At 42.0% G+C, this 14,222-nt stretch overlaps 1 protein-coding gene across 2 annotated transcripts in view; it reads right to left on the bottom strand.

The window, feature by feature from the left end:
- The window catches only part of THSD1 (thrombospondin type 1 domain containing 1), a 36,443-nt gene extending 28,012 nt beyond the window's left edge, over window positions 1-8,431 (bottom strand). For both annotated transcript variants that reach the window (XM_054015213.1, XM_054015214.1), the window contains exons 1-2: window positions 8,241-8,431; window positions 3,936-4,251 (exon numbers count right to left, since the gene is read on the bottom strand). The gene's annotated coding sequence lies outside the window, so the exon portion shown is untranslated. The remainder of the gene's footprint in view (window positions 1-3,935; window positions 4,252-8,240) is intronic.
- Between the last annotated feature and the right edge of the window lie 5,791 nt (window positions 8,432-14,222).

Genomic DNA, 14,222 nt, shown 5'->3' with positions numbered 1-14,222 from the left:
GCCAATAGGGGCTGCGGGAAGCGGCAGCCAGCACATCCCTCGGCCCACGCCACTTCCCGCAGCCCCCACGGCCAGTGGGAGCTGCAATCGGCCGAACCTGCAGACGCTGCAGGTAAACAAAATGTCCCGGCCCGCCAGCGGATTTTCCTGACGGGCTGCATGCCAAAGGTTGCCGATCCCCGATCTAGACCATCCCTGACAGGTGTTTGTCTAACCTGCTCTTAAAAATCTCCAATAATGGAGATTCCACAACCTCCCTAGGCAATTTATTCCAGTGCTTGCATATATAAAACCATCAGTAACTTCACTTTCTGTTAACTGTTTTGTTTGTGTTTAAGAGAATCCTCATTAGCACAAAAATGAATCAATACAAATCTGTCATTGATTCTCAAACTGCCCTTTTGGTTCAGGTTTATCAATATATTTAATAATCACTGTTAGATCTACAATTTGTTTGCAGATCTTTGATATTGATCACAGGGGGAAGGTGCTAAGGTTTGGCATTTTCCCCATCTATTTTATTGGTGATATCAGATATTTTAAGTCTAAATTTTGTCAGTTTCACCTGCAGTTGATTTTGCCACAATTATAGATGCCATTTTTGAAAATTCATCCTACAATGCATATTTTTTATTTTCGTTCCACTTATATAGATCAGAGTAATCACAATTTTGTTTTAAAGTGCATCAAGTAAATCTCCATGAAGCTTATAGTAAAAATAAGTAGAGGAGGACTATGATAGCAGCAGCAACAATTTGTTTGAAAAGGATGTTACAATCAATCCAAAAGATAAGACCTTCCCAAAAGGCACTATTATCAAAGCAAGGCAATTATTATTATTTGCATTATAATGGTGTCTTCCCCACTATGCTAGATACTGTACAAACACAATGAAGAATGATTTCTGGCTCAATAGAGTTTATAATATAATTCTGTGATTCTATGAAAACAGGTAGATACAACCAATAGATGGGGGAAGAGCACAAAGATGACAGTTTTAAGTCTCTCTGTCACAATGCAGACCATTCAATTTGTCAGTAATCATAAAAACGGTGAGTTCATTTAACATCGACAAGATATGTTCTAGATCAATGACTTTAACAAAGAGGAGTTTTGTCTCTTGTGTTCCCCATGTCCAGGGCCGGCTCCAGGCACCAGCTTAACAAGCAGGTGCTTGGGGCGGCCAAGGGAGAGGGGCAGCACCTGCGGCAATTTGGGGACAGCAGGTCCCTCACTCCTTCTAGGAGCAAAGGACCTGCCGCTGAACTGCCGCCGCCAATCGCGGCTTTTTTTTTTTGCTTGGGGCGGCAGAAATGCTGGAGCCGGCCCTGCCCATGTCCATCATTCCTCCACATTCTCTTACCCAGCAGAGAGACTGATTAATAGTAGCATGCACAGCTTGGCAAAGCAATAAGTAAAAGGTAATATGATAATAAAGCCACACATGTCTGAAGAATGTAATCATCACCGAGTCAAGGCCTTAAGATTCTAAAAAGGATTAGACATTGATATAGGTAGTGAGAACATCCACAGTTATATTAGAGAGCAGGCAGATTATACAGTGATAATTAAGCCTTATGCCTCAAGGCATAAATCCACTGCTAACTGACAGAGGTTAGGAAACAACTTCTCCTATGGGCAGATTATTCCATAACTGCCTATTATGGGTATTCTTGCACTTCCCTTTGCAACATGTGGTACTGGCCATCATCAGGGACAAGATACCAGATGAGGTGGACTATAGGTCCTGTATGGCAATTCCTCCTTTCCTATCATAAGAACATAAGGATGGCCATACTGGGTTAGACCAAAGGTCCGTCTAGCCCAGTATCTTGTCTTCTGACAATGGCCAATGCCATATACTTCAGAGGGAATGAACAGAACAGGACAAGTGGCTGTGAGTGACTCCAGTGTATTGGGGGGGGGAAGATGTGCATCGGAGGTGAGGAGTGGCTGTGAGTGACTCCAGTGTGTGTGTGTGTCTGTCTTGGGGATAGGGGTGGTGGTGATGAGTGCCTTAGTTTCCCCATCTGTAAAATGTGGATACTGACCTCTTGTGCAAAGCGCTTTGAGATCTAATGATGAAAATCATTAGATAAGAGGTAGGTATTATTATTATCATCATCTTTCTATGCCTCTGTTTCCTGTCCCACCCTTTGGCTGTCTTGTCTATTTAGCTTATAAACCTATCAGGGCAAAGATTCTGTCTTACTAAGCATATGCACAGCACCTAGCACAATGAGTGTCCCAAAGTTAGTTGGGGACTTTAGGTGCTACTGTAATGCAAATAATAAATAATAATTGCAACCTTCTCTTCTCTGGCCTTCCCGCTGCAAGCCTTTCCCCTTTTCATCTATTCAACATTCCCCGATAAAATCATCTCCTTAAATCCTTTCCAGTCTTTTAGGACAGTGATTCTCAATAGGAGTACGTGTACCCCTGGGGGTACGCAGAAGTTTTCCAGGGGATATGGCAACTCATCTACATATTTCCCTAGCTTTACACAGGCTACATAAAAAGCACCAGCGAAGTCAGTACAAACTAAAATTTCATACAGACAATGACTTGTTTATATTTCTCTACATACTATACACTGAAATGTAAGTACAACATTTATATTCCAGTGGATTTATTTTATAATTATATGGTAAAAATGAGAAAGTAAGCAATTTTTCAGTAATAGTGTGCTCTTACACTTGTATTTTTATGTCTAACTTTTGTAAGCAAGTAGTTTTTCAGTTAGGTGAAACTTGGGGGTATGGAAGACAAATCAGACTCCTGAAAGGGGTACAGTAGTCTGGAAAGGTTCAGAGCTACTGTTTTAAGCTGTACCTACATGGAGAATTTTAGAAATTCTCCCACCATTGGCCTAGTACCAATGCTGCTCAACTGGTGGAAGCACTAGTGTAGATCAAGTGCCAGCGTGCTTACACTGATTTGTCCAGATCTGCTCAGAGAAGGCTTCAATATAGTGATTTAAATGTTTGCATGCGGTCTATACTAGCGTTCTCACCTTTGCTAACACTGCTGGAGCATCAGTAGTTGGTGACCAACTGAGAAAACTGCTAAAAACTCAATGTAGTGAAGAGCTTGCAGTCTCACATTTCAAGTTCTGAGTTTCAGTTTCAATCCTACACCTATTTACATCTCTGCTCTCATTTCTTCCTGTTCCCTCTCTGGCTCCATACGCATTCCTCAATCCTCTCCCCTTATTGCTCACTGCATCTTTTTCTCCCCTCTCAGCCTGGTGCAAATATTGACAGACTAGTATATTTAAGTCAAGTGGACTTATGGGACACAGCCTGCTAAATGTACATAGACTGTTTGCACCTATTCAAATGAGTTTTCCCACACACTTAAAATTACAGGACTCTTGTTTCACAGTAATGCTGCTGACTCTACTGATTTTATACAAAACAGATAGAAAACTCTGTACCACCCAGTGGATTCCTTTAATTTCCAGATCTGTTTTTACAGCAACTGCCAAAGATCCAAGAGCCAGTGTGATGGCACAAATACCTGTTCATTACAAGCTTCTGTAGGTGAATCATTATATTATGCAGCAAATATTCCCTCTTTGTAAAGGAACATAAGGCTTCACATAAAGCAGATTATATACTACACTTCCCTTAATAAAGGGCCTTTAATAATTAACCAGATACTTAATGAACACTACTTGACGATTTAGTTCAATAAGGTTATAAAATGAACTTGACTTAAAGCAACAGCTTTCCACTCTCACAATTCTGACCCACTACAGTGGTAAGGGGGGGAGCAGCAGTATTGGTGGCTCCCACACTTCTCCCAACAGCAAGTGCTCACCCTCCTCCTCCCTCTCAGATCCCCAATCTTCTCTTGCTCCCCTCTACTCACCCTGAGAAGCTTTGAAACCCCACCCCTCCTCTGCAATAGACAAAGAGATCCATTCATCTCACCTGAGCTATCAGCCACTTCCCTCCTGCTTCTCTGCTCAGATGTGATGCTGACACTATGCCAGTGCCTCCCTGTCCTCAGCAACTTCTTGGCCTCAGGAGTAGGGTGGGACCAAGAAGCGGGCAGAGGAGTGGCACGTTGGGCAGACAGGCTTGGAGGATGTGAGGGGTTCCGGAGACAGGCAAGTGAATAGAGTCAAGTCTGGACTGGCTCCTCTCAAGACTCATGATTAGGCCTCTCCTCCGCAGCAGCTCTTTCATCCACACAATAGTGCCCCCTAGCAACTCATCAGGAAACTGGCCAGTTTTTACAGGGACACTGTCAGGAAAAAAATAAAAATGGTCAGGGAAAATAAAGTTTTACAAAATCTAAAACCCACAGAAATGTTGCCAGGATTTTTTTTAAATCCGGTGAAAAACAGTGTCCTTAATGTTTGTTCGTTAATAAACTTTCTTCAGCCGTCTTTGCAACCTAAACATTGAAGCATCTTACTAGTGCTTGAGAACTTGTGAGTGAAATCAGCCAGAAACTCTATATCAGCACAAGTATGAAACTGGCTGGCAAGTTCCTTTATATTGCCCAACATGAAAAGAATGCAAACAGTATAAATAGTGAAAATAAAATAATAGTTTTTAAAGTCTCTTAGTTCTACTTATCTGTATTATCTGTACTTCAGGAAAGGTGATTAATCATTTTTAACCACTATTTCTTTAACTGCCTTTAGGATTAGCTGATTTCCTAAGGGTTAACACCTGCTGTGAATTTCAGATCTTCTAATATAATCCCCCAACTCATTATTATAAACAGAGTAGTCTAGGTGGCATCATATTTTATCAAAAGCTGATCAGTGTTGGACGTATGAGCAAGACAATTTTGCACTGTTATTGTATGTGGTTTTATTCAAATTAGAAGTCTTATCTTCAGTTGAAAGACATTGATGACACTAGAAATGCCATGTGTAAGAAAGATATTACTACAAAGATGGTAAAATCTGCTTCCACCATTTGGGGCCTAATCTCACTAAGTGCTGAGCTCTTATTGACATCAGTATGGCTAGGGTGCTCAGCACCGTATAGCAAGTAGCCAGCAACCTTCAGCCTCAGGACGTCTCTAACTAGTTTAGAGATCACATGGATGGATGAGATTTCCTTTGAAGGACTGCTGTGAGGAATGAATTATCAAGGGATTTGGAAGAACTTCCAAGCAAGAATAAATAATGAATGTCAAAAATTAAATATACTGTATTGCCTTTGGTGGCATCAAAGTTGGAATTCAAGCATCCAAGCGTTTACCCTTATGGATTTCTTTTCTTTCCCTTTTAAAATCTTTTCTGTGCTATTTAATTCTTCCTGGACTCCACTCATTAGTGATGCTTTTCTGAAATCAGTTGAGCTACACTGATTTATACCAACTGAGAATCTGGTCCAGAGTCTGAACAATCACAAACCACAAACATTAGAAACACGTAGAGGAAAATGGAAAAATGATTTCAATCAAGATAAGATGTTTTTCTACAAGATATGCTGTAGGAATTATCGTGGGGAAGTTCTATGGCTTGTATTACACAGAAGGTCAGACTAGATGATCACAGTGATCACTTAGAATCTATGGATCCATGATTTCTAGGCTTTCTAGTGATTTTATTTTTTATGTGAATTTTTAGTTATATTGAACTGTACAGGACAGTATTTTCAATAGTTTTTGAGGTTTCTAAAATGTATTATTCTTTTTCCCCCTTTTTTATTCCAAGGCTGGTACATTGTAACTAAGGATATTGGAATTTATATGAATTATTTTTATTACTTGTATTACAGTAGCGCCTAAGGATTCCAGTCATGGATTGGGGCCCCACTGTTCTGGCCATGTAACAAAAAAGATGGTATCTAAACAGCTTGGAATATAACACTAACACAGGGCCAGCTCCAGCTTTTCTGCCGCTCCAAGCAGCCAAAAAAAAAAAACAAAACTGATCGGCGGAGCTCTATCGCGCCACTTGATAATCGCACCACTTGATTCTTCAGCAGCAATTTGGTGGCAGGTTCTTCGCTCCCTCTCTTCCTCTTCGGCAGCACTTCAGCAGCAGCTCAAAGAAGAAGAGAGGGACTGAGGGACCCGCTGCCGAATTCTCGCCGAAGACCAGGAGGTGCCGCCCCTTTGTATTGGCCGCCCCAAGCACCTGCTTCCTTAGCTGGTGCCTGGAGCTGGCCATGGGGGAGCATAAGGAAACATTGACAAATTTTAGGCAAAAGAATAAGAAAAAAGTAGTACCAATAAAATTAATGTTGAACTAAAAAGGACATTTTTAAAAACAAACAACACATGTGGGGGTATAGAGTTCTGATGAGTTCTGTTTCTGGACAACCCCCATAACTTAGCCCAAATCCATGCCAATAGAGCCTTTGTGCTACTATACACCATCATGTATTCTGTAAACATAACACTATGTGGTAGGGTGACCAGACAGCAAATGTGACAAATCGGGACGGGGTGGGGGGTAATAGGTGCCTATATAAGACAAAGCCCCAAATATCAGGACTGTCCCTATAAAATCAGGACATCTGGTCACCCTAATATGTGGACTTTGCAAATGGATAAGAAAAAACAATCAGATCAAATTTGGGGCTTACTGACCTTCAGAGTGACCCTGTAAGCAGGCAGTCTGAGACTCTGGAGATGGAGGAAAACAGAGACCCAGAATTGCCAGTAAATGTAGACAGGCAATATGTCTATAATGTCATGTGAGGACAGGTTAACTAGTGCTGTGTGTTAAAATGTACATATTTATCAATCTAGGTACTTCTATGATTCCCTTCATGGAAGTATCTGGTCATCTCACAGACATTAATGAAGATCTTCACAACACTTTGGGAAGTATGTCAGTTTCACAGATGGAGATTTAAAGTACAGAGATTCAGATCAAATCCTCAAAGGTGTTTAGGCTCCTAATTTCTATTAATTCCAATGGAAGTTAGGAGCCTAAGTATTTTTGAGGATCTAGACCTAAGTGAGTTGCCCAAGGTTTCATAAGAAGCCTCTGACAGAACTTGAACACAAATCTCCTGAGTCTCGGGAGGTTTAAATGAGAGGTTTAAATGAGAGGCGATGCTCAGTAAAAACAAGAGTCCAACTGTAGAGGAAATCTTGTTTTGCCTTTGGTGCATTTCCATGTAGGCTGGTAATAAATTTTCAACTAGCAGGGTTATCGAAGCTTCTCAGTGACTAAACAGGTACATATCAGAGCACTTCTCATAACACATTTTCAAAGAAGATCCAATGGCTAAAGGATGAAGGATAAAGAGTGGTACAAATATTGTGTGCATTGAGATTTGTTGGTCAGCAGAAGTTAGGACTAGCTGGGCTAACACTAAATTTCCTGATTATCTTTTCTATGCTGTAACATTAAAATATTTTAACCACAAATAGCTGCATTCTCACATTTTTCTGCAGGTCCCATTGCTGTAAGGAACTTTTGTACTTGAGAGCACAGCTGTATATGTGTGAAAAAGAAGTGTTTTGTTTTTGGGTTTTTTTTTTTTTTTTTAAGGTAGGGAGTGGTGGAAAGGCTAACTGAGGTTGGGAAAAAAGGTGTTAGAGAAATGCAGTGTGTTATATTTTTAACTAGCACAAACATTAGCCAAGGGAATACAAAAAAAAAAAGTCAATATGATTGTTTGCATCAAGATATTGGAAATATTTTCATGTGAAATTTTTAAAAGATGACTAAAAGTATTGGTTTAATTAAAATTCATTACTATGAAGAAGTAAAGGTCTGTAGAAGTGTGCATTATTGACAATTCTCTTGACAGTGACACTGCTACAATCCCACAGAAATGAATGAGGTTGCACCGGTGCCGCTGAAGGCAGGATCTGTCCCATTGGCTGAAAAAGGCAGCCTGGAGCCCCAGGGAAGAGAACCGAGAAGAAACAACCAGCGTTTAGGTAGTTGTGTGCAGGAACCGGGTCCCTTCTGCCTGGGGAAACTGCTGCAGGAATGGCACGTCCCTGTTAGGAGCATGCACCGAGCCAGCCAGCCCACAACACTGTCGCAAGACCGGGGGCTGCTGACCGGCAGGACACAGATCCTGCCGGAGCTGCTGCCATCCACACCACAGCCGAAGGGCAGGAGCAGACGCCCGTTTCCAGCGCTCAGCGCAGGGTCCAAGCGAAGGGGAGCAGACGCATCCCCGCCACCCACTGCCCTGTCAAGAGCAATGGTCTGCAAACCCCGCCAGGCGCCCGCCAGGAGCCCAAGTCCAGGGGCGAGGAGGGGGCCGGGCTGTGGGCCTGGCCCCTGGGGAAGCCCTTACCTGAAGGGAAGGACACCTCTCGTGGCCAGACATCTGCGCGTCTCTCCCGCGGAGCCTGGCTCAGCAGCAGCCGCCCTGTGGGACGCGCCCAGGCCGAGGGGAGCTAGTCCCGCGCCCGGGCTCAGGGCGCGCCTCCCCGTGGCTGACTGGCATCGCCCTGTCAACGCCCCCGCAGCGCGGCGCTACGCGGCGCTCCCCTGGCCGGGCGAAGCAGCGGGAAACGCCGTGGGGCGCGGGACGGAGACGGGAAGCCCAAGCGGGGGCGCCCTGCCCGGGATCTGCCGGGGCGGGGAAGGGAGGTTCACGCCTCTGCAGCGGGACAGCGGGCAGGAAGCGCGAGCTCGGCGAACAGAGCGAGCCCCGAAGAGTTTGCTGGCCCGTGCACCGACCCCCTTAGGACAAGCTGGATCCCACACCCAGCCCCTAAGCGGCCGGGCAGCTTATTAGCCCGACGCTGCCTATTTCAGCACAACTGGGCCAGGCGGGGCTCAGAACCTCAGGGGCAGAAGCTGGATTCAAGCAGAGACAAAGTAGTTTAACTTTCTCACTCCTTATTGACTATAACAGGGTTCAAAAAGGAACTAGATACATTCTTGGAGGATAGGTCCAGCAATGGCTATTAGCCAGGATGGTGTCCTCAGCCTTTGCCTGCCAGAAGCTGGCAGTGGCCGGCAAATGAGGAGAGATTAAAGAGGGTAGGACTCTTCAGCTTGGAAAAGAGGAGACTAAGGGGGGCTATGATAGAGGTAAATAAAATCATGAGTGATGTGGAGAAAGTGAATAAGGAAAAGTTATTTACTTATTCCCATAATACAAGAACTAGGGGTCACCAAATGAAATTAATAGGCAGCAGGTTTAAAACAAATACAAGGAAGTTCTTCTTCACGCAGCGCACAGTCAACCTGTGGAACTCCTTGCCTGAGGAGGTTGTGAAGGCTAGGACTATAACAGTGTTTAAAAGAGAACTGGATAAATTCATGGTGGTTAAGTCCATTAATGGCTATTAGCCAGGATGGGTAAGGAATGGTGTACCTAGCCTCTGTTTGCCAGAGGATGGAGATGGATGGCAGGAGAAAGATCACTTGATCATTGCCTGTTAGGTCCACTCCCTCTGGGGCACCTGGCATTGGCCACTGTCGGTGGACAGGATACTGGGTTAGATGGACCTTTGGTCTGTCCTAGTGGGGCCGTTCTTATGGAGGCTTTATCCCTGTGTTTCAGACATTTACATTTGCAACCAACCTTCTCAGTACAAACTCAGTATTGAGTCTTCCTCAGTCCGAGCCTCCCACCTTGAGAGCAACCCCTACTCCAAATGAAGTCAGCCTGGATAAACTGTTTGAGAATTATTTTTAGTCCACATGATCCAGGTGGTCCAAGGACTAAATGTGTGTCTCCAGCATCTACTTCAAAGTAAATGCTACAGTTAAACGCTCCTCTCCTAGGGGAAAAACAAACACACAGAAAAGGACAGCTGGCAGGGGGTCTGGGATCTCAATGCCAAGTGCCAATACCATGCAAACTCCACCAGTCCTCAGCCAAATGGCCTGGCCCTGTCTTCTCCTGAACTCCTCTGGTTTTGTGCCTTATGCTGGGTGTGTGGGTGTGGAGAATAAGTCAGATGGGATACACGTTAGAACCAGAACACAATGACCATTTAAACTGACTCTTCAAAGCATGATGGCCAAAATTTTCAAACCCGCTTGCCAAAAGTTAAGCACCGAAAACCACATTTTGGTGCCTACATCAGTGGCCTGATTTTCAGAGGCACCATACCACAGCTCCCATTAAAAGCACTGAGATCCATGAGTTTCAGCACCTCTGAAAAATCAGGCCACTTCTATTAGGTGCTTATAAACATTGATTTATTTACTTAAGTGTAAGCCCCATGCTTGACTAATGCAGATGTTGTTTTTATTGTTGTTTAAGAGTGGGAAGGTAGCAGGGGAAGAATCTTCGAAAACCGTCTTAGAGCGGAGGTGTAAAATTGAAGACATAGCAATAAAATGCTTCAATTAAGCCAGAGCAGCAGCCTCTAACATTTGCAGTGTAGATATGAAGCTGAAGCTACTGCATTTATGAATATTCCTCATACTCAAGATTTACAGAGAGCACTTAGATACTATTATGAAGGGCACTTAAGAAATGGATACTTAATAAAATTACCTTCTTGCAGAAAGACATTGCAGAGTAAAACAAATTCTTCCTTCTGTTTTATGCAATGAACTGACCCCATGTACCTAAGGTCACTGCTAAAACTAGTGTCCTTATTGCCTGGGTTACATCTCTCTCTCAATCTGCTTAAATCTATCAATATTTGTTATATGTAAAGAATATTTCTGCTTTCAGGCACTCAGATACTATGGTGATGGGCATGTTATAAGAACATGAACATTATTTTGTATTTTTGTCTGAAAATATGCAAAAAAAAAGTTTTGGGCTTTAACAGTTATATTATTCAAATGATTAGGAAGATAAAGCATCCAAAAACATTGAGTATTTCTTGCCTCACCCAAATACTGAAATCATGCAATTGGTAACTTTCATCTAACTATCCAGCAATTCCTCTGAGTTCCCCCCTTTCCCAGGTTCACTCATTGTGAAAGCCTCTCTATTTTGATCAACATAAGTTAAAATCTTTTCCACATGCTAGTCTTGGTCCAGGGTGTTTTAAGCTTCAAAGGCAGACTGCCATCTGGAGTGCTGTCAGAAACATTCAGAAAGCTAGATAAACACTTGCCTAGTAATTTGGACAATTTTCTGGAAAGCATAGAGTGAAGTGTTACAGTAATAAAGCAAGACCTTTCAAACCCATGTTCATCATCCTGACTTAGACAACCCAAGCATAGATATATGCTACTAACATTGGTCATTTCTTTCCCCCTGGAAACTGATGGACATGTGGTTTCTTTATGCAGCCATGATGACCACCCACGTTTTAGTACTTGTAAAAGTTTTTTTGTTTGTTTGTTTGTTTTGGGGTCTAGTTCTCAAATCTCACTTGACGTTATGGAGTTCTAACAACACTAAATGGCAAAGCACAAGCAGCAGCCATTCAAGCGGTCTCACACTTCTCCAGGGACAAGACTCGGGTGAGATGCCTCAACCCTAATCTAGAGGGGTTAGAAAATAACTCAGTCTTTCTTGCCAACTCAGCCCTTGGCCTGTCTGATCACTCTGGTAACAACAATCCCAGTTCATGCCAGCAAGGGGTGGCTGATGTGGTCATGTGCACTAGGAAAAGGACTAAGGCCACCAGCTCATTCCACATAGGTCTCTTAAGATGCCGACTACTCTGCAGCCGAGAACAGATGTAACGTAATATCAGAGCACTTTGTGTGAAATGGGTGATAAGCCACACTCAGTTACCCCTTTTCCCTTTCAGTAAAGAAGTTGTAAAATAATTTTAATAATGACTGAGCAGTTGAGACTAGAGGAATTATGTTGTAAAAAGTCTTTCTCCACTGGAGGCTCTGTTGAATTCCCAGCATTCAAATCAACGCCTCACTCATGCTGCCTATGTTTAACATCTGAAAAACCTTATATTAGTGAATGTTTCACCAAGTTTTTCCTCTATGAATAAGACTTTTTTTCTAATTTAGTCACAAGTACCTAAGAAAACATAATCTAGTTCTTTCATAGTTATTCAAAGGGTCTGGAAGATCTGGCAATATACTTTACTCATAATACTGCGTACTTCTATAGTGCCATTCATCCAGTGATATAAAAATGCTTTAAAAACAGTAAGTAATCTTCAAGGCACCCCATGACAGAGGTTTTATACTCATTTTATGGCTGGGTAAACTGATTCACTGAGAGATTTAGCTGAAGTTACAGACAGAAACAAGAATAGAAACCAACTCTTCTATCCCCCCCCCCCCAAGTCCCTGCTCATGCTTCCTTCATACCAATCTCTCTGCTTATCATCTCCTCTGCCAAAAGCAATATAATCCAAAAGTCTGCAATAAGGAAACAAAATTCTCCCTTTGTGATCATTTGGTTGAAATTGTAAGGTACTCAGATAATAGAGTGATGAGCACAGTATGAAAACCTAGATAAGATTATTATTCCGTTCATAGCACCTTGCTTAGGTCTGCACATAACAAACATATTGTCATGCTATGAATTGATGTCTAATTTTGTTAAAGCACTAAATTTCAGCAGGAACAATTTTTTCAGAGAACTTATTTGACCAGCACTGATTTTTGAGGCAGCTGGCTAGCAGCAGACAAAATGTCTAGTTCATTATCATTAAAGCTGGTTGCCCTTAAATAGTTTATGGTCCCTGCTGGAAGTTAGCCCAAGAGAAAGATAATCGCTTTCCCAAAATATTCCTGAAAAACAAAACAAAAAACAGGACTGTAGAAAGTATAGTAATTGTTCAAGCATTACTTCTGGTGACATATGGCAAGATTCAAGTTGATGAAATTTCTAGCATATCCAAGCCTACATTTATGAAAGAATAAGGAATGGTCTAGCACAGGGGACGGCAACCTTTCAGAAGTGGTGTGCCAAGTCTTCATTTATTCACTCTAATTTAAGGTTTCGCGTGCCAGTAATACATTTTAACCTTTTAGAAGGTCTCTTTCTATAAGTCTATAATATATAACTAAACTATTGCTGTATGTAAAGTAAATAAGGTTTCAAAATGTTTAAGAAGCTTCATTTAAAATTAAATTAAAATGCAGAGCCCCCCGGACCGGTGGCCAGGATCCAGGCAGTGTGAGTGCTACTGAAAATCAGCTCGCGTGCCATAGGTTGCCTACCCCTGGTCTAGCAAATAGTAAGAAGCTCTCAAAATACAAAAGCACAGGGTTGGTAATAATAGGTGAAGGGAGGCTAGCTAAAGTGAAAAGGAAAGTGGAAATATTACAGAACCATAATTATATATCCCTTCCCACCACTTCATCTTTTATTCATATTGGCTCCAGTTTCCCCTAACTCTCAAGTAACCCTTTGTCTATATTGCACAGGCCAAAACATTTTGTGTTGTTATTTCACCACGTCCTTTAAACAATCCTTTATTTCTATGGTATCACAACTACTCAATATATTCCTCTTTTTTAAGTGATTAACTCACTGGGGCCTATTATACTAGACAATAGGACTAATCCAGCACCACTGGGGTGAATGGGAGTTTTGCCAGAAGCTTCAACAAGTGGTGGATCAAGCCTGTTTTAGGCTTGCAGGATTCTAATTTCTAATTCTGCAGTCCTCACTTGGCAGAACTGACATTGTCTTAATTGGTCTAATAAAAAACATTTATCATGAAGGCGGGAAAAAAAATCTAAAGTTGTCATATTTAAACAAGCATCTGAAAAGAACTCTACCTACATAAAGATAATCACTAAACACCTACAATATAAAACCAAACTGAATATATTCTTATATATGTAACAATTAGTTATGCCCTGATTTTTCATTGCAAATAGTCCCTGTTTACTTTAAGAGTTCTCATGGAAATAAGAGAACCAAAAATGTCAGCTTGAAACAGTTTCCTCCTGCAATCTTTTAAAAGAAAATTTTAAGTCCTATCTTGGAATCAGTCCCTTTTCCTGTGGGTATCTGGATTTATAAATCAAAGACCTAGGAAGTCTTGGCCCTAGGCTCTGAAAATGCTGGTACCCACAACTCTAGAATATGTTTTTGAGTATGTGTGCTCTTTTATATTATTGGGGTGTAAGTCTACCCAGGCAATCAAAAGCAGCAGACCCTGTGCAGACTCAGGCTATTGGACAGAGTTCCTTTAACTATTAGAAGAGCTAACTGTTGGGGAATTTGCAGATGATCATTTGTATCCTGCTGTTGTCACTCAAGAGATATTTCCAACCCCCCCCCCCTTTTTTTTTTAGAAAGAATCCTTTATTTGTAATAACAATTATGGCCAAAATCAGACCCGAGGTTCCATGTTCTGAACCCTAAACTATGTACTAGTGGGAAGAGTGGCTACTCAGGGACTAAACAATAAATGTTTAGAGCTCT

The sequence above is a fragment of the Malaclemys terrapin genome, chromosome 1, assembly GCF_027887155.1.
Source record: "Malaclemys terrapin pileata isolate rMalTer1 chromosome 1, rMalTer1.hap1, whole genome shotgun sequence".
Lineage (NCBI taxonomy): Eukaryota > Metazoa > Chordata > Testudines > Emydidae > Malaclemys > Malaclemys terrapin.
Note: the sequence above shows the minus strand (reverse complement) of the source record. Positions and strands in the feature narration are given on the sequence as shown.